General features: G+C 49.2%; 1 protein-coding gene across 5 annotated transcripts in view; it reads left to right on the forward strand.

The window, feature by feature from the left end:
* Positions 1 to 24858, forward strand: part of MSL2 (MSL complex subunit 2) — a 359130-nt gene that overhangs the window by 77934 nt on the left and 256338 nt on the right. For 3 of the 5 annotated variants that reach the window (XM_033957915.1, XM_033957913.1, XM_033957916.1), the window contains exon 2: positions 23771 to 23895. The exons of the other annotated variants lie outside the window; for them this stretch is intronic. The gene's annotated coding sequence lies outside the window, so the exon portion shown is untranslated. The remainder of the gene's footprint in view (positions 1 to 23770; positions 23896 to 24858) is intronic. 5 annotated transcript variants of the gene reach the window in all.

Genomic DNA, 24858 nt, shown 5'->3' on the forward strand with positions numbered 1-24858 from the left:
AGACAAAGAAAGGGAGGCAGGGAGACAGAAAGAAAAAGTTGGGGGAGAGAATGAGGTCTGGAGGAGAGGAAACATACAGGAGGCTGAAAGAAGGGAAGAAAGATTGGATGCACAGTCAGAAGAAGAAAGTGCAACCAGAGACTCATGAAATCACCAAACAACAAAGGTAGGAAAAATGATTTTATTTTCAATTTAGTGATCAAAATGTGTCCGTTTTGAGAATTTATATCTGCTGTCTATATTTTGCATTAGGGCTCCCTTTTACTAAACCGCAATAGCGTTTTTTAGTGCAGGGAGCCTATGAGCATTGAGAGCAGCGCGGGGCATTCAGCGCAACTCCCTGTGCTAAAAACTGCAATCGCAGTTTAGTAAAAAGGGAGGTGGTATATTTGTCAGTTTTTGTATGGTTGTTACTAAGGTGACATTGCATAGAGTCATCTGCCGTGACCTCTTTGAAAAAAAACCCGGAATATGAATGATAATTAACATTTTCTCTGCCTTTCAGTGTGCTTTATGTTTTTTTAAAAAATTTCATTGTTGGTAGATCATTTTGACTTGGTCATTTTAAAAGTAGCTTGCAAGACCAAAAAGTGTAGGCACCTCTGCCTTATATGATCTCATCCGGGCGTCGGCTAAGCAGATGTCGCTCTCGATAGTGTCTCGCAGATCGTTATGGTGGCGCCATTGGGTGGCGGATGCAGCTTCCAAATACGTCTAGTACGCCTTCCTTTTAAGAGATGATTTAGACAAGTTACATAAGAACATAAGAATAGCCTTACTGGGTCAGACGGGATCCGGAAGGTTCGCCCCCCACATTTCGCCCCCAGCAATTCGCCCCTCACATTTCGCCCCCGCACATTTCGCCCCCCGGATGTTTCGCCCCCACACATTTCGCCCCCGCACATTTCGCCCCCCGGATGTTTCGCCCCCACACATTTCGCCCCCGCACATTTCGCCCCCGCACATTTCGCCCCTGAGCGTTGGATTTATGTGTACTGCACATTTCGCCCCTGAGCGTTCCTCCGTTCTCTCTCTCTCCGTACCCCACCCCCAATCTCACTTACCCGAAGCAGTAGTGGCAGCCTGTGAGCAGAGGCAGTGCCGTAAACAGGCTGCTTTCGGCCAGCCCTGGCAGGGCCTTTCCTCTGCCGTGTTAGTCCTGACAACACCCACTCCCGCAGCTAAAAACGGATCGGCTGGCAAAAAATCTGACTCCTCCCGGGATGACGACTGCAAAGAGACGAAAAGCACTGATCCCGATAGCACTGGAGGCCCCGGACCCACCCCCAATCCAGTGCCCAGCTGTGGCGGCCCAAGCCCTGTGGGCATACAGGGGGCCAACGGAGGCTCAGTCGAGCAGGTCAAGGTAGCTCCGGGACCAGGCAGCTTGACGGCAGCGGCTGGAGGCCCCGGACCCACCCCCAATCCAGTGCCCAGCTGTGGCGGCCCAAGCCCTGTGGGCAGCGGCTGGAGGCCCCGGACCCACCCCCAATCCAGTGCCCAGCTGTGGCGGCCCAAGCCCTGTGGGCATACAGGGGGCCAACGGAGGCTCAGTCGAGCAGGTCAAGGTAGCTCCGGGACCAGGCGGCTTGACGGCAGCGGCTGGAGGCCCCGGACCCACCCCCAATCCAGTGCCCAGCTGTGGCGGCCCAAGCCCTGTGGGCATACAGGGGGCCAACGGAGGCTCAGTCGAGCAGGTCAAGGTAGCTCCGGGACCAGGCGGCTTGACGGCAGCGGCCAACGGAGGCTCAGTCGAGCAGGTCAAGGTAGCTCCGGGACCAGGCGGCTTGACGGCAGCGGCTGGAGGCCCCGGACCCACCCCCAATCCAGTGCCCAGCTGTGGCGGCCCAAGCCCTGTGGGCAGCGGCTGGAGGCCCCGGACCCACCCCCAATCCAGTGCCCAGCTGTGGCGGCCCAAGCCCTGTGGGCATACAGGGGGCCAACGGAGGCTCAGTCGAGCAGGTCAAGGTAGCTCCGGGACCAGGCGGCTTGACGGCAGCGGCTGGAGGCCCCGGACCCACCCCCAATCCAGTGCCCAGCTGTGGCGGCCCAAGCCCTGTGGGCAGCGGCTGGAGGCCCCGGACCCACCCCCAATCCAGTGCCCAGCTGTGGCGGCCCAAGCCCTGTGGGCAGCGGCTGGAGGCCCCGGACCCACCCCCAATCCAGTGCCCAGCTGTGGCGGCCCAAGCCCTGTGGGCATACAGGGGGCCAACGGAGGCTCAGTCGAGCAGGTCAAGGTAGCTCCGGGACCAGGCGGCTTGACGGCAGCGGCTGTGGCAGCAGTAGGAGCTGGCGGCGGTGGCAGCCAGGGTTGGGCCGGGGGCCCCGGGGCCAGCATCACATCCATCCCGGACTCGCTGGGAGGCCCCTTTGCCAGCGTGCTGTCCTCGCTGCAGAGACCCGGCATCCCCAAGACGGCACTCGTCAAGAGCAGCATGTTTTGAGGGCCGGCAGCAGGGCTTCGGTGTTGGACTATGAGGGCGCGGGGCGCCGATCAGGAGCTGTCCACGGTGCCGGCCGCTGCCTCGGAGCTTGGGCGCCCACCACAGACTGTCTCGGCTCCTTCCACCTCTCTCTCCTCCTCCCCCCCCCTCCACCATGGGGCTTTTTTTTAATGCATTTGTTCTTTCATGACAAATATTAGTTGAATGCAGGGGCGAAATGTGCGGGGGCGAAATGTGCGGGGGCGAAATGTGTGGGGGCAAAACATCCGGGGGGCGAAATGTGTGGGGGCGAAATGTCTGGGGGCGAAATGTGTCTGGGGGCGAAATGTGGGGGGCGAAATGTGAGGGGCGAATTGCTGGGGGCGAAATGTGGGGGGCGAAACTTCCGTGAACCGGGTCAGACCAATGGTCCATCAAGCCCAGTAACCCGTTTTCACTAGGTCACTAGTACCTGGCCAAAACCTCAAGGTGTAGCAATATTCCATGCTACTGATATAGGGCAAGCAGTGGCTTCCCCCGTGTCTTTCTCAATAACAGACTATGGACTTTGCCTCCAGGAACATGTCTAAACCTTGCTTTAAAACCAGCTATGCTATCCGCTCTTACCACATCCTCTGGCAACGTGTTCCAGAGCTTAACTATTCTCTGAGTGAAAAATAATTTCTCCAATTGGTTTTAAAAGCATTTCCCTGGGGGACATGGCCATGCAGTGAGCTGGGAAGACAGGTTTTCTTGAACTCCTTAGCTCTCCCTCCCTAACTGCTCTTTTTGAACTATAATCTGCAGCGATTTGCATCTTTTATTGCTTGCTCCATCTTTATCATCATATGGACAGGTTTGTCCAGAAAAACGGATCAGACATGACTTCCAAACCTGGGAAAAAGGAGAAGGAACGTGTCAAGGCTCCTGCAAGAGTGGAGGGAAAGATGGCGGGCTGAAGAGCAGGAAGTGGTCAATGAAGTGCTGGTGGCGAAAATCACTGAGGCTGTGGTTTTAGCGCTGGGCACGAGGTTTGACACAGTGTAGGAGTCTCTGAGCACTATTTCCACTACTGTACAAGAGTTTGCTGCTAGGGTCACCGAAGTGGAGCATAGAGTGAGCGTGGCTGAGGATTCTCTGACAACGGTGACCACAGAGCTGGCCCAGTTACAACGTAAACTTTCTGCCTGTGAAGACAAAATGGAAGATTTTGAGAATCGTTCCCGGCGGAACAATGTATGCTTGGTGGACATCCCTGAACTCATACCAGACAATGACTTAGCGGGTGTGCTTGAAAAATGGCTGTCGACTGAACTTCTTACCACCTCGATGCTGGGGATCCTACAGATTGAGAGAGAGCACCAACTGGGCAGGAAGGAGCGATTCGCCCGCGTATTGTGATTCTACGTATTTTAAATTTTGCTATTAAAGATCTGCTTATGAAAACTTACCACCAACGAAAAGAACTTACATTTCAAAATCATAAAGTGCTGCTGTTTCAAGACTATTTGGCGCAGGTGGCATCCTTGCGGAGGGGGTTTTCACCCATTTGTAAGCAACTTGCTGAACAAAAACTGAGATTTACTTTGCAATTCTCTGCTAAACTTCACGTTGTGTACAATGGCCAGCCTTTTGTGTTTGACACCTGTGATAGTGCGGTGGACCAACTTCGGCAGTGGTTTCCTGACCCATCGGTTCATGTTTGAACTTGTATTTATCAAGGCCTGGTGGCAGTGCCTCTTTTGATTCTGGATATGGGCTCCCCCTTGGAGAGAAGGGGTTTGTGCTGGCTGGGGGGGCCTCCTGTTCTTCTTGTCGGCCTCCTAACCCCCAGACTCATGCTTTGGTTGATTGCTCTTTGTGTTCTCTTTCTTTTTCAGTAGACACTTATCCTTCTTGGTACTATTGTGATGCAAGTGGACCTATGATCTGTTATCTACTTCTGTATTTCTCTGCTAAGTTTTTAGTGTATGGGGTAGTGGGGAGGGAGGGTTACTGGCATGAGTGGGGTCCCCATGTTGATTTGGTGGTTAGTGGACTGGACAAGGGGTTGAGGGGTTTCAAGGGATTGGGAGGGGGATTGGGGGAGTTGGGGGCTGGGAGGGCGTGTTGTGTGGCCTGATCTGGCTGAGTGTGTTGTATGTGCATGTTGCCCCAGAGGTAATCTGTCAGGGTGAGGCTGGGCACCTAGGCAGGGGATACAGGTTATATTGTGAATTTTCTGCCTTTCAATTAGTTCCATGACTCCTAAGAGGAGCCTTCGTTGTATGTCTTAGAACATATCGGGGATTAATTCTCCAGTTAAACGCACCAAGATACTTCAATCTCTGACTCGACAGAAAGCTGACATTGTGGGACTCCAGGAGCCCAAACTTTCTGGTATGGAACATGGGAAATTGAAATGCTCTTGGGTGGGGCAATGTTATTCTGCCTCTTCCTCTAAAGCTAAAGCAGGGGTGGCTCTTCTTATTCATAAATCCATACCTTTCCAGATGACCCATGTTATTTCTGACCCTGAAGGGCGCTATGTGGTGGTGCAAGGTACCTTGTATCAAAAACGTATAGTTCTAGCTTCTATTTATGTACCTAATACCGTGCAGCGTGCCTTTTTGAAAAAACTACTGGGTGTATTACTTCCTTTACACTAGCACATAAAATCCTTTTGGGCGACTTTAATACTGTGATGCGAGGACTTCTGGCGGAAGCATGGGGCTGTGAGCAGGGCGATCTCATGACTCTGGTATGCCCGCTACAGATCTGCAATTTAATCGGCGCTTTTACCTCGGCTTTCTGCATTTTCGAGTGGGGGAGTGCGGTCGGGTCCTATGGGAGCACTTTTACAGCTCTATGGGTGATGGCCGCTCGACTGACCAAGACGGACCGCGAGTGGAGGAAGCAGCCTGACAACAAGATGGCGGCGCACGTGGCGCCCGCTTCGCCTGAGACCCCCAGTTCCCTCTGAGTTGCAGAGATTACTGCAGAGGTGCAGGCCGTGCTGGAGGGCACGCTGGATGACAAGCTGCAGTAAATTCTTGATAAGCTTGACACCCTGGACCATCGGTTTGCTACATTGACCTCGGAAGTTCAGGACACTCAGCAGTGGGTCAGTGTACTGAGGATGCGGTGCAGCGGCTCACCCAGGACCAGACCGTGCACACCACCTCTCTGGCAGTGCTTAAGGCCAAGGTGGAGGACCTCGAAAATCAGTCCCGCTGGAACAACCTCAGGTTTGTGAGCTTGCCCAAGTCCCTGGTGGACAATGATCTGATGGACTTTCTGGAAAAGTGGTTGATGGAGTCTTCGGCTATCCTGCAGAAATTGGGCCCTATATTCATTGAGCGGGCACATCACCTGGGGCCCTGGAGGGATGGCGTGGATCGGCCGAGAGTGGTTATCTGTCGCCTGCTCAACTATCGCCATAAGATTGAGGTGCTTCGGGCACTGCGCCGGGGAAGAAACTACTCTATAACAACAAACCGGTCCTGTGTTTGCAGGACTACTCTGCAGAGATCTCTCAGGCTCATCGCAAGTTTTTCCCCTTTGTTCCAGTCTTGTTTGTCGCAGTGTTCCCTTCTCTCTCCAATACCCTGTGGGTGATGTATGCCAGTCGGACGCACCATTTTGACTCTCCGGAAGCAGCCTAGCGGTTTGTGGAGGAGAAGTTCCCAGAGGCTGCCCCTTGATCTTCTGGAGGTCTTGCTTAGCGGAGTTGGCTGTGCAGGGGGCTCACTCCTAATTCCTCTGGCTCTGTGCGAGCTCTGCTGTCTCCCCTGTGGGATTTGATCCATTGACCTTGGCATTTCTCTGGGTCCACTGGGAGTGGACTTTGGTGCTTCTTCCTTCCCTAATTAGATTTTGCCTTATTGTTTTCATCTGATATGTTGGGGGTTGGGAGTGATTGCTTGTTCTTAGCCAGAGTCTGTGTGAGTGGGTGACGGAGTGGGACCGGAGGGGGATGCTGTGGGATATACCTTTGGTGTGCTTGAGTGTGCGAGGGTGTTTATGCAGGGTGGGGGTTTTGGGAGTGGGCCGGTTGTTGTGTGGTTGGAGTGCATTGGGTCTGTTTGATGGGGAACTGGGGTTTGGGTAGCGGTCTCACTTGCTTTGCGGTCTTGGCCTTCTGTTCTTTGCTATCCTAGGGCTTAGCCCTGGGGGATATTCCTGTTTTATTAGGGTGCCTGAATAGATGTGTCATCTAGGGCTGGGGCACTTTTGTGGGGGGCCTGTAGTGGACGTACCCTGCTTTCTGGAAGTGGCACCCCTTGGGGTGTGGTACAGGGTATTGCTAGGGTTGGTAGGGGGGGAGGGGGGAGAAGTTGGGAGGGGGCGGGGTAGTTTTGTTGGGGGGTTGGGTTTTCCTTGGTTCTGACAGGTGGTAGGTTGGGTGTTTCCTGGGTGAGAGGCTAGAGTGGTGGTGGTGGGACACTCCTCCGGCTTTATGCTATGGGATATTCTGTATTTGCTATTGGCCCTTTTTTAAAGTTTTTCCTGAAACATAACCTGATTTCTTGGAACGTGGGGGGATTCACTCTCCTATTAAAAGGTATAAAATATTATAATTGCTGAATCGTAGGAGAGCTTCCATTGCTTTTCTACAGGAGACCCGGTTATCCTCTGCGGAGCATGCTAAGCTCTGTACTTGGTGAGTAGGTGAGCATTTGGAGGCCCCGGCTCTGGGGGGGAAGGGAGGAGTGGTGATTCTCTTTCGCAAGGGCCTTCACCTGCAAACTCACAGGGTTCTTTGGGATCCTGAGGGACGGTACCTTATCGCCTCTATTTCTCTTAACAATAAGCCCTTATTGTTCTGTAATCTTTATGCTCCTAATAATCCTTCTGCCAAATTTTTTTTCGGAAGTTCTGTAACCTCTTGTTGCAGTTTGGGAGTATTCCCCTGATTCTTGGGGGCGACTTTAATGAGGTTCCTGATCCGAGGATGGATCGTTCTTCTGTGGGACAGGAGACACTCAAGGCCTACACTGGGGCTCTGCTATTGGCTTCTTTGAGCCTGTTGGACGTTTGGAGGGTTTTGCACCTGGTGGAGCGAGATTATTTGCATCTTTCTCTGGCCCATGGGACGCTCTCGAATTGATCTTTTCCTCAGCAACAGCAGCAGATGAATCCAGAGACTAGTGGGATAGTACACATCTACCAGCAGGTGGAGATAGAGAACTGATTAACAGGTGGTTCTCTTGGTTGGCACCCTCCCTGTATCCTCAGTATTCTCTATCTCCCAGCAGGTGATGGTCGCTGTTCCACGAGCTCTTGGTTTCTGGCTGGATTTTGTGTATTCTGCTGTTGAGAATTTTTCTCTTCAGTCAGTTTGGGGTGTTTGGCTTAGCGGTGCCAACTTTGGGAGTCACACCTGGGCCTCCCCAGTTCCATGCTCCACCCTCCACTCCCCTGGATTGAGGGTTCTTCATGGTCCTCTGTGTTTTTCTTCTTTCCCATTAACAACCCCCCCCCCAAAAAAAAACAATCCCCAACTTGTGCACAGAGGCTCCTGTGCTGTTCCTGGACAGAGCTTGGCTGTATGTCCCAGTAAGCAGCTACCAGCATTAACGTCAGTGAACTCCAGGGTGAGTGCTGTTTTTTGTTGTTTTTATATGATCGTTGGGGTTATTAGTTCTGCCGGGTTTGTCACGGAGGTTCTTTGCCAAGTGGTTGATCGGCTGTGGTGTTTTCATGGCGGCTGAGGCGGTTAAAAGGTGTTCCCGCTGTGGGAAGCGGTGAACTCCGTCGGGCCTATGTGCAGCGGGGTGTGCGGACACTGTGGAGGACGATGTGCAGTTCGCGCCTCTGTTTCGGCTGTTTCCTGCGCTGACAAAGGCGGCCCTGCATCTCCCGCGCTCGCGGCTGCAGCCGTTCCGCTTCGATGCACATCGGCGGCCCCGCCGGCTGTCAGCGATGTTGCTTCAGTTTCTTCTGCTGCGGGTCCGATTTCGGGGCAGGAGATGGCCGTTTCCACCCAGGCCCATTCGACTCCGGTGGTTTTTTCTCCGGAGTTTGTGATGTTGATGCACAAGATTTAATGCAGTCCTCTCAGCCTGCTCAGAGTCAGGCCAATATGTTGGGCCAGGGATTGGTCCTTCAGGCTGGTGGCTCTCCTATGGAGTCTCAGGCCGCTAAGAGACGCAGAGTGACACCTATGGATGGTGATGCCCTTTTCTCCGACGGTGCTTTCTCTCTGTCCTGTCCAGATTCGCTGGAAGATGGTGAGGTGGAAGATTTGGAGCTTGAGGATGCGCTGACGAGGGAGGTGGATGATCCTTCCGCGCTCCCGCTTTTTCATAGGGAAGAATTGCCTTCCTTTATTACCAAGGCGTTACAGGGCCTTAATATCTCTCAATGGGATACGCCGGCGTCGGGTTCTGTTAATCCTCTTATGGCGGGCATGAAAAAGCTGGCTAAAGCGTTCCCGGTACATGAAGCAATGTTTGAGCTTATTTCTGTCCAGTGGGACACACCGGAGGCCGGTCTCTGGGTGTCGAAGGCTATGCGCCAGTTGTACCCTATCTCTCAGGATGAACTTGCCAGGTTTAGGAACTCCAGGATGGATGCTTTGGTGGCCGCGGATACCAAGAAGACTACCTTGCCGGTCGAAGGAGGTATTGCCCTCAAGGACATACATAATAGAAAGATTGAATCTTCCCTTAAGCTATCCTTTGAGGTGGCGGCGGTTATCTTACAAGCGGCGGTGTGCAGTTCCTATGCGGCAAGGGCTTGCCTGCAATGGATTCAAGGTATTGCGGATAGGTGGATGGAGACCGGGGTGCCGGTTTCATCTGACTTTCCAGATGTGGAAACGGGTCTAGCATATATGGCGGATGCCCTCTATGATATTATTAGAGCTCCAGTGAAACAAATGGCGCTCTCGGTGGTTTCTCGAAGATCCTTGTGGCTTCGTCACTGGGCAGCAGATGCGGCTTCCAAGCTTAGACTTGTGTGGCTTCCTTTTAAGGATCGTTTACACATAAGAACATAAGCAATGCCTCCGCTGGGTCAGACCTGAGGTCCATCGCGCCCAGCAGTCCGCTCACGCGGTGGCCCAACAGGTCTAGGATCTGTGCAGTAATCCTCTATCTATACCCCTCTATCCCCTTTTCCAGCAGGAAATTGTCCAATCCTTTCTTAAACTCCAGTACCGTACTCTGCCCTATAACATCCTCTGGAAGTGCATTCCAGGTGTCCACCACACGTTGGGTAAAGAAAAACTTCCTAGCATTCGTTTTGAATCTGTCCCCTTTCAACTTTTCCGAATGCCCTCTTGTTTTTTTATTTTCTGAAAGTTTGAAGAATCTATCCTTCTCTACTCTCTCTATGCCCTTCATGATCCTGTAAGTCTCTATCATATCTCCTCTAAGTCTCCTCTTCTCCAGGGAAAAGAGACCCAGTTTATCCAATTTCTCAGCGTATGAAAGGTTTTCCATCCCCTTAATCAGACATGTCGCTCTCCTCTGAACTCTGTTGAGTAACGCCATATTCTTCTTAAGGTATGGTGACCAATACTGGACGCAGTACTCAAGATGCGGACGCACCATTGCCCGGTACAGCGGCAGGATAACTTCTTTCGTTCTGGTTGTAATACCTTTCTTGATTATACCTAGCATTCTATTCGCTCTCTTAGCGGCCACTGCGCACTGTGCCGTCGGCTTCATTGTCATGTCCACCATTACCCCCAAGTCCCTTTCTTGGGTACTCTCATTCAATAACATCCCTCCCATCGTATAATTGTACCTCGGGTTTCTGCTTCCCACATGCAATACTTTACACTTCTCAACATTGAACTTCATCTGCCATCTCTCTGCCCATTCCCCTAGTTTGTCCAAGTCCCTTTGCAATTCTTCGCAGTTCTCCTTTGTCCGAGCTCCACTAAATGGTTTGGTGTCGTCCACAAATGATTTGGTGGCTCGGCGAGATTTCTCTTTTCAAAGGCATGCCTCGGTCTTTGCTGGACTAGCTCATGGCCACCAATAATCCCGGGCTGTCGGGTTGGGGGGTTCGGTGCTTTCCATCTAGAGAATGACACGGGGAAAAAATCTGTCCCCGGCCCACCATCCTCTGCACCGCCCCGTCACCGCCATCCCTTTCACCGCCCCGTCACCGCCACTGCCATCCCATTCACCGCCCCGTCAACGTCCCCGCAGCATCCATATAAGCCTCAGTACTGCAAAACACCATGAAGACAGAAGAGAATCCTGCCACCACTACTACTACTACTACTACTACTGCTGCACTGAGAATCTGTTTTAGTGCATCTGCCCTGTAGTAAAAACAGAACATAAAATAAATCAATTGACTTGTCCTCCCTTGCAATGACGTGTCCCCCATGTTCACCTATAGCTCGAATCAGGTCAATTGTGCACACTAAAAATGCAGATGGATCTGGAACGTGAGCACAGGCAGGCAGTGATACAAAAACAGCAGACACACGACCGAATGCAGTGTTCCGCCATCTCCCTCCCTCCATCTCACCTTAGATGTAGAGCAGAGGTGCCCACACTTTTTGGGCTTGCGAGCTACTTTTAAAATGACCAAGTCAAAATGATCTACCAACAATAAAATTTTAAAAAAAACACAACGCACACTGTACGCATAGAAAATGTTAATTATCATTCCTATTCCAGGGTTTTTCAAAGAGGTCAAAGCAGACGACTCTATGCACTATCACCTCAGTAACAACCATACAAAAATAGACAAATATACCCCCCTCCCTTTTTACTAAACCACGATAGCAGTTTTTAGAGCGCAGGGAGCTGCGCTGAATGCCCAGCGCTGCTCTCGACGCTCATAGGCTCCCTGCGCTAAAAAACTATTGCGGTTTAGTAAAAGGGGACTTTAGTGTAAAATATAGACAGCAGATATAAATTCAGACACATTTTGATCACTAAATTTAAAATAAAATCATTTTTCCTACCTTGTCTGGTGATTTCATGAGTCTCTGGTTGCACTTTCTTCTTCTGACTGTGCATCCAATCTTTCTTCCCTTCTTTTAGCCTGTATGCTTCCTCTCCTCCAGACCTCATTCCTTCCCCCAACTTTTCCTTCCTCTTCCCTGCCCTTTCTTTCTCTCTGCCTCCCTTTCTTTTTTTTCTGTTCCTCTTCTTTCCTTCTGTCTCTCAGCCTGCCCTTTTTCTTTCTTTCTCCCTGCCCTCCCCCAAGCCACTGCCATCGGGGACCAGGACCCAAACCGCCACCAATAACAGGCCCGAAAGCCGACGCCGCCCCAAGCTGTCCCTGCTTCAGCCGACCAGCATTCCTCTCCCCGACGTCAATTCTGCCGTCGGGGAGAGGAAGGCTGATTGGCCCAAGATCGCGATCGACCTATTGGGGGAAGTGCTGCCGGTTCTGCCTTCGCGGAAACAGAAAGTAGGCAGGACCCGGCAGCAAGAAAAGCAAATGCTTCACTAACCTGTCTCCCGCCTTAGCCCATAGCGAACGCTTGCTTCAGGATTCTCAACATGTGCGTGCCGGCTTTCCTTCTCCCCCCACCCCCCCCGGACATAACTTCCGGTTTCTGAGGAAAGAGAAGGGAAGCCGGCACGCACACGTTAGAGCCACGGAGCATAAGTTCGCTACGGGCTGAAATCTCCAAGCCGGTTTATTTTGTTTTTTTTAACGGCGGCAGCAGCAGCAGCTATCATCACCGGCGGCAGCAGCAGATGATAGCTGGGCGGACCGCCCAGCTAAAAGGCCCTAGAGAGAACACTGGAGAGGAAGGCTGATCGGCCCGGTAGATCAGGACGGCAAAACAAGTCTATCACGGAGCCCGGGATGGGCTCTGCGATCGACTCGCGTTGCCTTCCTGAGCTACTGGTCGATCGCGATCGACGTGTTGGGCACCCCTGATGTAGAGTATGCCGGCTTTCTTTTTCACCCAGCCGCACGTGCGGGTGCTCATTTGTTCAATATTCTCCTCTGATGCAACCGGAAACAGGAAGTTATAAGAGAGGAGAAGATTGATCAACTCGAGCAGCCGCGCGAGCGCGGCTTTTTGAACGCGTGGGGCTGGGCGAAAAAGAAAGCCGGCATACTCTACATCAGTGTTTTTCAACTTTTTTACACCCGTGAACCGGCAGAAATAAAATAATTATTTTGTGGACCGGCAAACTACTAGGACTAAAATTTTAAAACCCTGTTTCCGCCCCATCTCCGCAAGCTCGGTCACCTCAGTAACTATAGAAAAATAAACAAATATAGTGCAAAATATAGACAGCAGATATAACTTCTCAAAACTGACACATTTTGATCACTAAATTGAAAATAAAATCATTTTTCCTACCTTTGCTGTCTGGTAATTGATTTCATGAGTCTCCGGTTGCGTTTCCTTCTGTCTGTGTATCCTTTCTTTCATTTCTTTCTTTCTGCACTCAGGCCAAAGAATTGTCCCTTTCTATTCCTTCCCTCTTTCCTTCCTATGTCCTTAGTGCCCCCGGTGCCTCCTTCCCATGTCTTTAATGCCCCCAGTGCCTCCTTCCCATGTCCTTAGTGCCCCTTCCTGTCTTTAGTGCCCCCAGTGCCTCCTTCCCATGTCTTTAGTGCCCCCAGTGCCTCCTTCCCATGTCTTTAGTGCCCCCAGTGCCTCCTTCCCATGTCTTTAGTGCCACGGTGCCTCCTTCCCATGTCCTTAGTGCCCCTTCCTGTCTTTAGTGCCCCCAGTGCCTCCTTCCCATGTCTTTAGTGCCCCCAGTGCCTCCTTCCCATGTCTTTAGTGCCCCTAGTGCCTCCTTCCTATGTCCCTCTCACTGCCTTCTACACTTTGTCCCACCCCCACCCCCAAATCCTGCCTGCCTACCTTTCTCCCTCCCTAGCCAAAGCCAGCCTGCTGCCTCCCTGCCGCTCAAAAAAAAAAAAAGCCTCCTTCCTTTTCCCCTGCTCTTACCGCCATGCTCATGCTGCAGCTACTAAAGCCGACAGGAAGTGTTTCCGACTCAATTCTGACGTCGGAGAGGACGTTCTGGGCCAGCCAGGCAGCGATTGGCTGGCCCAGAATGTCCTCTCTGACGTCAGAATTGACGTCGGAAAGACTTCCTGTCGGCTTTAGTAGCTGCAGCATGGCGATAAGAGCAGGAGAAAAGGAGAGGCTTTTTGTTTTCTTCGCGCGGACCGGCAGAAATTCAACCGGTGGTTGCTCTTCAGTTTAAAGGTGAGGTGGAGGGAGGGAGATGGCGAGGACCGCGCGATCTTGATTGCCTCACTGCGGGGACAAGTCCATTCACCGCTCCACGGGGCGGTGAATGGCCTTGTCCCTGTCCCGCAGAGGCCACTATTTTTTCTTCCCCGTTTCGGCGGGCTAGCCGCGGGTAACCCGCCACCGTGTCATTTTCTTACTTCCATCCTCAGCTCCAGGAGTCTGGTCTTAAGAGGCGACTCAGTACTTGTTCATTCTTCTACTCTGGAGCTTGGTCAGGCTACCGTTTCTGGAGCTTCACACCATTCTTCCGGAATGACACTGAAGGTCTTTTCAGTCAGTATTATGATGGGGGGTATTTCTCTACAGCCTGGGCAGTAGGTGATGTACTCAGTTGGCGGGTAAAGTTGTGGTTCTATTTCAATGGGTGGACCCTCATCTTCCTCTTCTGTTGGCAGATCATTTTATGGGTCAGGAAAAGAGTTTGGATAGACTTTCTCTCTGCGAAATCTGTGCATGGCCCATTTATTGTATGTTACAGTGTACAGCGCTATGTATGCTCTAGAAAGTGTAAAGGTTAGTACTAGTGAAATCTTCTACATCCTGGATATTGAGAATTTTGGCTTAGGCGTTCCAGCTCTTTTTATGGAAGTGAGATCTCCTGGAACTAGACCTCATGGCCTAGTCTCAAAATTTTAAGCTTCCTAGCTTCTTCGGCATGCACAGGGAGTGGGAGTCAGAGGGGGTAGCAGCATGGCTTCTTTCTCACCTCTGGTTTCTCTTTTTTTTCAGTGTTTTTCCCTGGCTGATGATGGCTTGGATTTGCCATCTCAAGCTTGCTTTTAGGGCACAGTATTTGTAGAATCTCTGGATTGGCTGCGCCATCCTTGCTATGCGAATCTGATGAGTCTTTCGACAACCGGACTGTTGAGTTTCCTGATGTCTCCGGATTTGCTCACCTAGAGTCCGATCAACATGGATATTCGTACTACTTTGGTATAGCGACCTAGCTTTTGAAAAGTCATGGCTGACGTGTAAGGGTTATGTGAAGCAGGTTGTTTCTTCTCTTATCCAGGCGAGACAGACATCTTCACCTGTGGCTTCTGCTTCTTTGGAGGTATTTTCCTTTCTTGGGTACTTCTCAACATTTGCACCCTTCCAGAGTTCTTTTTTGGCACAAGTGTATTGCCAAGGGCTTAGCGTTCAATTCCCTTCAGTGTCAAGTACCATTCTTAGCTTGTTACAAGGGCTAGGTATATTGCTCTTCGATTACTTCTCAGCTTCATATAGTTCAGTTCCTAAATGTACATCTCTTAGAAAGCCCTGTCCGGAGTACAGTCTTAAAGTACTTCTTCACAGTTTACCGAAGGCCTCATTTCATCCTTGTCTTTTGAGACTCTAAAGGGCTGTGCCGTTGAACACGGGGTTTCTTGTGGCCATGGCTTCAGCTCGGCGGTTTTCTGAGTTGCAGGCCTTGTTTGGTGGGGATTCCTATTTCTGATTTACAAAATCTGGGGTGTCAGTTCCGACGGTACCACAATTTCTTTCTAAGGAGGTGTCATCTTTTCTTTTATGACACTCTCACTTTTCCTTCCTTCTTCCTGGGAGGAGAAATGGGGAGACGTGCTTTTATTCATTGCATTTTTTGAAAGTGTGTAGTGTTCTCCGCGAGCTAGGTTTCTAACGACTTTTAGTTGTTTAGATCACCTTTTTGTATTCTTCACAGGACACCTCAAACGTAGGGCGTCGTTGAAAGCCTCCATCACTCGATGGGTCCAGGAGGACATTCTTTACGCTTGCTTGATGGCAGGGAAGCGGTTGGCGAAAGAACTTCATGACCATTCCGTCAGAGCGATGGCTACTTCTTGGACTCGTCCAGAGGTTTTTTCCTTGGAGGGTTTTTGTCTCATGGCTACTTGGTCTTCCGAGAGTGCTTTATCTCAGCATTACTGGTTGGATGTGGGGGCGCATGCGGTGGATGCGTTTAGTGCTTCAGCTGTTGCGGAGGTGGCGTTTGCTTCCCACCCAGATTGAGGATTGCTTTGCTATATCCCATTGGTCTCTGGATTCATCTGCTGCTGTTGCTAAGGAAGGAAAAATTATGTTCTTACCTGTTAATTTTCTTTCCTTTAGATGCAGCAGATGAATCCAGAGCCCCACCCTTTCTGGATATTGTCTGTCGTTTTTTTTTTTCTTTTCCAACTTTCAAAGTTTGTTTATTATTGATGGTTGTATTCTGTATTATTGCCTTTTGAGATTTGTTATGGGAAAGAAGTTTTTTACATGCTAAGCATATTGATGGTTACGGATGCTTGGGCAATGAGCTTTCCCTAGCAACAGCAGCAGATGAATCCAGAGACCAATGGGATAGCTCACATCTACCAGCAGGCGGAGATAGAGAAACTGATTAACAGGTGGTCCTATTGGCTGGCACTCCTCCTGTCTCATCAGTAATCTCTATCTCCCAGCAGGAAAAGATCGCTATTCAACTAGCTCCTGAATTCTGGCTGTGGCTGGAACTTTATTTTCTCCTGTTGAGGTTTTCTCTTCAGTGAGACTGCCATTCTGTTTCTCCTGTTGAGGTTTTCTCTTCAGTGAGCTGTCAGTGCTGTTTCTCCTGTTGAGATTTTTCTCTTCAGTGAGACAGGGGTGTCCGGCTGAACGGTGCCGGCTTTAGAGGTTACACTTGGGCCCCCCCTTGTCCCTGCCTCACCCTCCCTCTATTGCTAGAGGGTCTGGCTGGGTCTCAATTTTTTTCTTCTTTCCCTTCTCTGTAAAAAAAAAAAAAAAAAAAAAAAAAAAAAGAGACCACAGTTGTTACATTCTGCCATGCTTTTGCTGCAAACTGGCTTCAACTGGCCCTAACAACTAGCTTGTGAGTATGTCTGGCTTTTACGGTTGTTTGAACTTCAGGTTCTGTTTGGGAGTCTTAGTACTGTGGGTTCGGTCATCATACATTTAAGGTATGGATATTTTATTGAGGCTAAGTTTTATGACTAGAAATCCATGGAAGGAGCCGGGACTTCCCGCCCTTTGCATGCACGCGCTTGGTTTCCTTGTTGGTTACAGCGCAGCAGTAGCGATGCGATTTCATGCTCGTACTTGTTCTCATTGTTGGGTTTCAGTGCAGCAGTAGTCCTGTTTATTCTGAGGCTCTCTTTCATCAGTGTTTGTCACGGCCTTGTGCAGCTGATTGTGCAGGTGCTGGTTTATAGCAGCGCACATGAGATGGGATATGTTTTTTCCGGCGCTGTGGGCCGTTCTTCTGGTTATTCCCTGAGTCTGATTTTCTTTCTATGCAAGCCGCGGCAGGGTACATTTTGCGGGGCTTGAATCCGACTATGTTTCTAGGAGCGTTGATGCAGCGGCCACGTGTCAGCGAATCAGGCGTGCGCATGGGTCTCCGGCAATGGCGGGAGAACTGCAGCGTTCCAGTAGTTTGTTTCCAGCTGACTTTGGTCAGGGTATGCCGGGGCTTCTCTCCTTTCCGGTTCAGACAAGTTGTATGTGTTTAACCAGCTTTGGGACAAGCTTGGGCAGCTTTATATGTCTATGTCTGTGTTCCTGCTGTACTCCCTTGAAGGAAGCTGCTTGTTTAATCGGACTCTGGGGTTAGCACTCAAGGGGTTTACCAGAGAGACTCTGACCTGTGCTAGGTCACCCAGTCTCGGTTTGTCTCCAGACTGGGGCGACATACGGCAACTCACGGCACAGTGAGATCAGCAGTAAGATAGTGCCCTGTATTTCACAGAGGTATCTCATTGTCTCTCTTGGGGTCCCTGCAGATTGAGCCTTTGTCTATTGGTAACTGTCCTTATTTGGGCCTCTGTGCTGAGCTGCATGTGTCTAGTAGTGGCACAGGATATTTATGCCTAAAGGTAGTACAAGCAGTTTCCAAGTTCGGGCTGTCTCTATGGGCATAATGACACTGCGCATATTCCTGCGGCCAGGACTCTCTTTCTCTATTTCTGAGGGGGCCTGGACTTCAGATTTCCATGCTTATCACGCTGTTTCTCCTGTCACCATTTTCTCATGGCACATTCTAGACGGGCCCCCCGACCAGACAGAAAGGGCTGTACAGCTCCTTTTAACCAGGAGCCAGTTACCTATTCTATCAAACCCACGGAGGATCTCACACTATGTGGCTGTTAGCCTCATCCCTGAAGCTCTCATTAGCAATGTGACCTTTGTCTGATACCTGTAAGGATGCTGTTGTTTTCCACGGGGCGGTAGATGCAGCATCTTGAATGAGTCTAGTACGTATTCACTTTAAAGGACATACGTATTTCGCTCATGTTGCATGGGGTTAGTACTGTTTTCATGGTTCCAGTATATTCCTCTTTACATTGTGAACCTTGATTTTTCCTAGGAGAATCTTCTTGCAGATCCTACAGTCTCATTCTGCCATTCCCTGACCTTCTGCACTTCATTCTGAGGGGATCTTGACTTCTTCCAATGACTCTTCAGGCTTTCTCATGAGGGAGAAGACACTATAATGTCAGGTCAGAGGGCTGTGAAGATTTTTCAGGATGCTTGCATCTTTGCATTCTCCTCAGGTTTTCCAGTTCGTTCTTGGAGTCTCTATGTTTTGTGTTTCCCTTTTCAGTGTTACTGGTCCTCAGGACGGTTCTTGTAGTTCTTCGGGAACTAAGGGACGTTGTTCCACTTACTGCATGGTGCCCGAGACGTGGGCATTGGGCATGCTGGATCCTATTCTGCTGAATTAGTTTCTCGGGGTTACACATTTCTGCAGACAACCTGGGAGTATATTTACATTTTCTCTATGGACTCCGAATCGGCACTTGGTTTGCCTGCCTCTCTTGGAGCGGCTTTTTCGGTTTTGGCACATGCCAAGGCTTCACGAACGTTTTAGGTGATGTGGGTGGTGGTACCGTTTTGGCACTAAAAGGCGTTTAATCTAATTTCTTCTTGATTGCCTTCTTGATTTGGACGACTTCCAGTCGGGCCATTTGACTGACACGAAAAGGGTGATATCTTTTCCTCAGTTCTTTACACGTGCATCTTTGAATTTGCACAGCACTCTTTTCTCCTGTACTATTTATAGGTATATCGGGGTGATGTTTTTATTCATATAGGAGAGACATGTGTTTCTTTCCGGAGACTTGGGCGTGGGGTCTCGGTCTCAGATTGGTATTCTTCTTCCCTTACCATGACCAAGAGTATGGGATTCTGTACAGTTTCTGGGATCCATATTGCTGACTCCACTGGGGACTTCGGCTTGCTTTCCCCTTTTTACGCTACAGCAGTCGCTTTTGATCCGGTGGTTCCCGGTATCTCAGGGTACCAATTATTTGGTATGCTCCTCCGGCATCACTCTGTATGATTTGGTGGCTCAGCGCGATTTCTCTTTTCAAGGCATGCCTCGGTCTTTGCTGGACTATCTCATGACCACCGACCGTCCCGGGCTGTTGGGTTGGGGGGCTCCGTGGCTTCCATCCTCAGCTCCTGGAGTCTGGTCTTCAGAGGCGACTCAGTACTTGTTCATTCTTCTACTCTTTTTGATATGTACGTAGCGTTCTCTGTGAGCTTGGTTTCTAACGACTTTTAGTTGTTTATATCTCCTTTTTGCATTCTTCAAGGGACGCTTCAAACATTTGGTGGCGTCCGAAGCCTCCATCGCTCAATGGGTCCAGGAGGACATTCTTTATGCTTGCTTGCTGGCAGGGAAGCGGTTGGCGGAAGAACTTCATGACCATTCCGCTGGAGTGATGGCTACTTCTTGGGCTCGTCCCAGAGGTTTTTTCCTTGGAGGAGAGTTGTCTCGCGGCTATTTGGTCTTCCGAGCGTGCTTTCTCTCCCTATTTCTGCTTGGATGTGGGGGTGCATGCGGTAGGTGCGTTTTGTGCTTCGGAGCCTGTTAAAAAAGCCTGTTAAAAAAAAAAAAACCACAAAAAAAACACCCAAACTTCTCAATAAGGCACATAGTTACGCCATTGGTTGCAGGATCAATTTTTCACTGCAGGTGGAGCTTGCTCTGCTGGGCTGTTCTGCATGGCTCCATCCTTGGAGATATAGCATTGCTTTTCTCAGAGATGTGGTGTTGGCCTATGTCTGGTTGCAGCGCATGGTTCTTTCTGGTGGGGCACTAATTGTTATCAAGATTCAGCTTGGCACCATCGCTCCTGGCCATCCCTCAGGTCTCCAGCTTGAGGTGGCATACGCAGTTCCACATTGCTCTTCCGTGTGGTGCCATCTCTGGAGAGAAAGCCTGACTCAGTCAGGACATTCTCATTGGCTCCAATAGCTGCGTGTCTGGGTTCTTTCTGGCTACTTTAGGTGCCTCCACTGCTGGTGGTGGAGCAAGGCACCACCTGCCCATTCAACGCAACTCCCTCTTGGAGGTGTATGATGGTAGCACCTGACTGCTATTCTTAGTCCCATCACTGAATGTAGGGCATGGTGCCTTCTGCCTGTAAGACACAACCACCTGTCCATTTGGCGCAGCATCTTCAGGTGTAGAGCGTAGTGCCTCTTATCTGTTAAGACATGGCAACATCTATATATGTAGAGCATAGCACCTTCTGCCTGTCCGGCATGGCTCCATCTCTAGATGTAGAGCAGGATGCCCTCTTGCCTGTCTGGCTTGGCTCCATCCCTGGCATTGGAGCATGCGCCCTCTTGCCTGTTTGGCTTGGCCTCCTCTCTGGGTGTTGAGCAGGTCTCTGGTCTCAGGTGTGGCACAAAACCTTCTCTGGATGTGGAGCATAGCTCCATATATCTCCTGAGTATGGCTTTTCCTGATTCATTCCCAATTTCTTTGCAGTGGCAGACTCTCTTGTTTGTGGCCTTACCCTACCCCATTGCTAGGTGCCTTGTGATGCTCCATCGTTAGGGAGCTGTCCCGTAGCTGGTAGTTGCGTGAAGGTGGCTTTAGTGCTAGAGGCTATGCTCTGTTCCAGTCACTGGAATGCTTCTTGTTTGCTGATCGTAGTGCGTGACTTTGCTTTGTACTGCCACGAATACCTGAATTTTAATGCCAAAAAATGAAGGTAATGCACCTTGGTAACAGAAATCCATGCAGAACGTACACCCTGAATGGCGAAAACCTAACAAGAACAGCAGAACGGGACTTGGGAGTAATCATCCGGGATGATATGAAAGTTGCCAGTCAGGTGGAGAAAGCATCAGCAAAGGCTAGACAAATGCTGGGATGCATTACAAGAAGCTTTATCAGCCGAAAGCCTGAAGTTATACTGCCGTTATACAGATCCATGGTGAGACCTCATTTGGAGTACTGTGTTCAGTTTTGGAGGCCACATTATCAAAAGGATGTGAAGAAAATGGAGTCGATTCAGCGAATGGCCACTAGGATGGTCTCAGGACTCAAAGATCTCCCATATGAAGAACGTCTGAACAGGTAGCACTTATATTCTCTCAAAGAGCGCAGAGAAACATTCAAATACATCATGGGCTGCATTGAGGTGGAGGAAGAAATCTTTTATCTTACGGGTCCCACGGTGACAAGAGGGCACCCGCTAAAACTCAGGGGGGGGGGGGGGGAAATTTCATGGGGACACCAGGAAATACTTCTTCACCGAAAGGGTAATTGATCAATGGAATGGTCTTCCACGTCAGGTAGTTGAAGCCAGTACCACGCTCGACTTCAAGGGACGATGGGATCGTCTGGTGGGGTCGCTCCAGAGGAATGCTTAAAAGATGGATTCTTGAGGAGGGAGGGTTCTTGAGTGGGCAGACTTGTTGGGCCGTCGGCCCTTTTCTGCCGTCATACTCTATGTTTCTATGTTAATCAAGCATTGTGGTCTGCCTATTGGACTTGGTCTCATCAGTTGGGTACATATTCTGTACAAGCAGATAAGCTGAGGTGCCTTTTTATTTTTGGCTGTTGAGGGCATATCCTGGGAGTGGCTCTTGCCCTATGGGGCGAGCACAGATTCCTTCAGATGCCTAGCTTTGGTTGCTGTTTCTCTTTTGCGCTTCAGAGTGCACATTCTCATTTCTACCAGAGGGCCTGGCAGATCGGTTTTAGTGTGTTTGGTGCCACACTTTGGCGGGTATGTCATCGCAGGTAAGGCTTCTTTGGAGTAGCAATATGGAGTTGATCCTTTGAGCTGGTGGTTCCATTATGGTCCATTCTTCAGTTCCTTACGTTCCTTATGGATGATTGGGCTTGGGATCTTTTTCCTTCTGCATTCTGTTCTCTGTCCTGCCCTTCTGAGGACTGCTTTGATACATCTATTGCTGATGACAAGAAAAATTATGTTCTTACCTGATAATTTTCTTTCCTTTAGTCACAGCAGATGAAATCCAGGGTTTCACCCTTGTTCTGTATCTGTCGTCTTTACTCTTTAGGGATTGGCTCTACAGATGGCCTGGGTTTGGACTGGATATCCACTAGTGGCATGGTGAGGCAGAAGTTCTCTATTGGCTTGCCTTTCACGTTGATCCTGCTCTTTTGTTACAAGGCCAGCGAGCTTACCATCCTATATGATGACAGAGCTTGGTTTAGTGTTCTCTATCTCTGCCTGCTGGTGGATGGTCATAGCTCGCTCATCTCTGGATTTATCTGCTAAGAATGAAGGAAAGAAAATTGTCAGGTAAGAACATAATTTTTTCTTATTTAGTAATAAACAATTTTTGTTATATATATGCTTTTAAATTTTTTTCTTCCTGGTAGATCCAAGATGGCATCTTGCTGGGGAGCTTGTGCAGTTTGTTTTTCTGAAGTCCTGAAGTCTGAGCTTATTGGTCCCCCCTTGATATAGAATGGGCAAGTGGAAGGGAATGGCAAAGGCTCAAGTCCCAGTGGCCAGCTAGATACCGCCGATGAAGCAAACTACTTTGGAGGACTTTAGATCTTCAACCGGACCCACGGCATCTGTCTTTTCTGCTCAGGCGCTGCATGAGCAGACGAGTAGTGTCATTGGGAATGGGATCTTGTTGAGTCCTGAGAATCGTATGGTACCCCTAAAGCCTGGAAGGAATCTCTGGAAAGAGAGCAGCAATGAGGGAGTCCAGGAGAAATTCAGACTTCTCCATTGCTATCCGGGAACCTCTCTCCGATAGAATTTTCCCCCCCAAGAGGTATGTCATTGAAGGTGTCCACTCCACAAGATTTTTATCCATCTTAAACTATGAGTGGGGCATGTGGGGGGAAAGATCCTTCTGATATTCCTGTAGGAGTGAGAATTAAGAAACCTGCTGTTATAACTCTATATAAGTACTTTGGGAGGCTATACAAGATTTAAACTCTTCTTTTTTGAAAATTGTGGACAGAATGGAAGGCGAATTAAAAAATGTTTCTGAACAAATTGCTTCCCAGTCCCAAATCTCAGTTCAACATTTGGAGAAAGTAACATTTTTGGAACAAAAGGTTGAGGAAGTTCAAAACCTAGGAGTGGTTTTGGTAAAAGATTAGAAACTCAAAGGAAGATTGAGTATCTAGAAAATCAGTTATCATCAGTGGATTTGGTAAGAAGATGTTTTAAAGAGGTTCTCAAAATACCAGTTGAAGCTCTCCCCCTGATTGTAAAAGTTCAATATGTTTTTGGGAGAGAACCCGGAAGGGTTGTGATCTCTAGAAGACCTGACCTAGTGGTGAATTTAATTGACTTTCTTGAATCATCTCTTGAAATAGTGACATAGAAATTGACTTTAATTGTTACATTTGCTTGGAACTAGATCGCAATAATTGCGCCTATATTTTCGGAATATTGATCAGCAGTTCATGGGATCACACATTCGGATATTTCCTGATTTATCTCGTGATACACAAAAAAGGCGGCAAACAATTCTTGGTCTACAGAACAAGGGTAAATGCCCTGGGAGCCAATTTTGTATTGAAATTTCATTGTATCTGTGTTGTTCTCCTTTGAGGGTATTTCTTATAATTTCTTTGACCCTAAACATCTAATGGATTTTTTTTTTATAGCTAAAGAGGAAATTAAAGTGACTATATAACTTTTAAAATATATGGTAGCTACTGTTAGAGAGTGGGCTGAGATAAATGTTTGGGATGGCAAGCTCCCAGAACTGTTCTTCTTTTCCTTAATGAATATTTCCATGTATCTTGGATCCTATTTCTTTATATTGTGGGCTGTTTAGGATTTTATTTTCCTGATATTTGATTGCCAATTGTGCTATATTGCAAATTTCTTTATCATGGATATATTGAAGTGATTGTTAAACTTGAATTAATAGAAAAATAAAATTAAAAAAAAAATTTTCTTTATCTTGGTAGACCATTCCAGACAAGTGGGTTATGCCACCCAACTAGCAGAGGCTGAGAGAAATAAATTCAGTGATGTCATCACCAGTATTGGCAGGGCTGTCCTGAGTGGTGTGGCCACACACAACATAAGGGAGGTAGGAGTACTAAAATTGCTTCGTCTCCTTTTGGTTGAGGTGCTGTTTATACAAGGGGCATGTTTATACAAGGTTCAATTCTGGTTTGGTATGCTTCTTGGTATTTGTCAGTATTCCCTGTTTTCAACAGATGGATGTAGCATGGATTGGTACAGTGGGAGTTTTGAGATCAGGTTGTTTGCCCATAGGCAATGTAGAGCTTTGGTGCCTTGTATTCTATGAACTAGTTGGCAAACAATTCCCTTATTGAGCCAGGGTTCAGTCCTTTCCCAGGATTCTGATGCTCTGGTCCCAATCCTGGTGGACCAGGATATTCATTGATGACTTAGGACCCTCAGGGCCCCTGCCAGGAAGCAGTACATAAAACAAACAAAGACTTGTGGTCAGGTCTTTTCTGTTTTCCCCATCCCATTCCCATTGTTTTATTTCTACACTTAGTCTCTCTGTCCTGCTTTGCCTGGTTTAGTTTTATTCCATGGCATAGGACATACAGCTATTAAGAAAACCATCAAAAATGGATTGTTTCCTTGTCATCAGCGGCAGATGAATCCAGACGAGTGGGTTAAGTCCACCTACCAGCACGGGTACAGGGAGAAGGCCATTCATCGCCCCGTGGAGCGGTGAATAGCCTTATCTCTGCAGTTAAGGGAGGGAGCGCTGTCCGACAGATCGCCGTCGTCTGTCCGGGCTTCTTCCTCCCTCCCTTCCCCTTACCTTCGTGGCAATTTCAATTTTGTTTCTACAAGCATCCGAAGCCTTGAAGTCATGTGTGGCTGCCGGAAAGGTCTCCTCTGATGCAACTTCCTGTTTCTGGTTGCGTCAGAGGAGACCTTTCCGGCAGCCATACGCGACTTCAAGGCTCTGGCTGCTTGTAGAAACAAAATTGAAATCGCCACAAAGGTAAGGGGAAGGGAGGGAGATGCCTGGATGGACAACGGGAGGGAGGGGGCTGCTGGACCGCAC

The sequence above is a fragment of the Geotrypetes seraphini genome, chromosome 9 (genome assembly GCF_902459505.1).
Source record: "Geotrypetes seraphini chromosome 9, aGeoSer1.1, whole genome shotgun sequence".
NCBI lineage: Eukaryota > Metazoa > Chordata > Amphibia > Gymnophiona > Dermophiidae > Geotrypetes > Geotrypetes seraphini.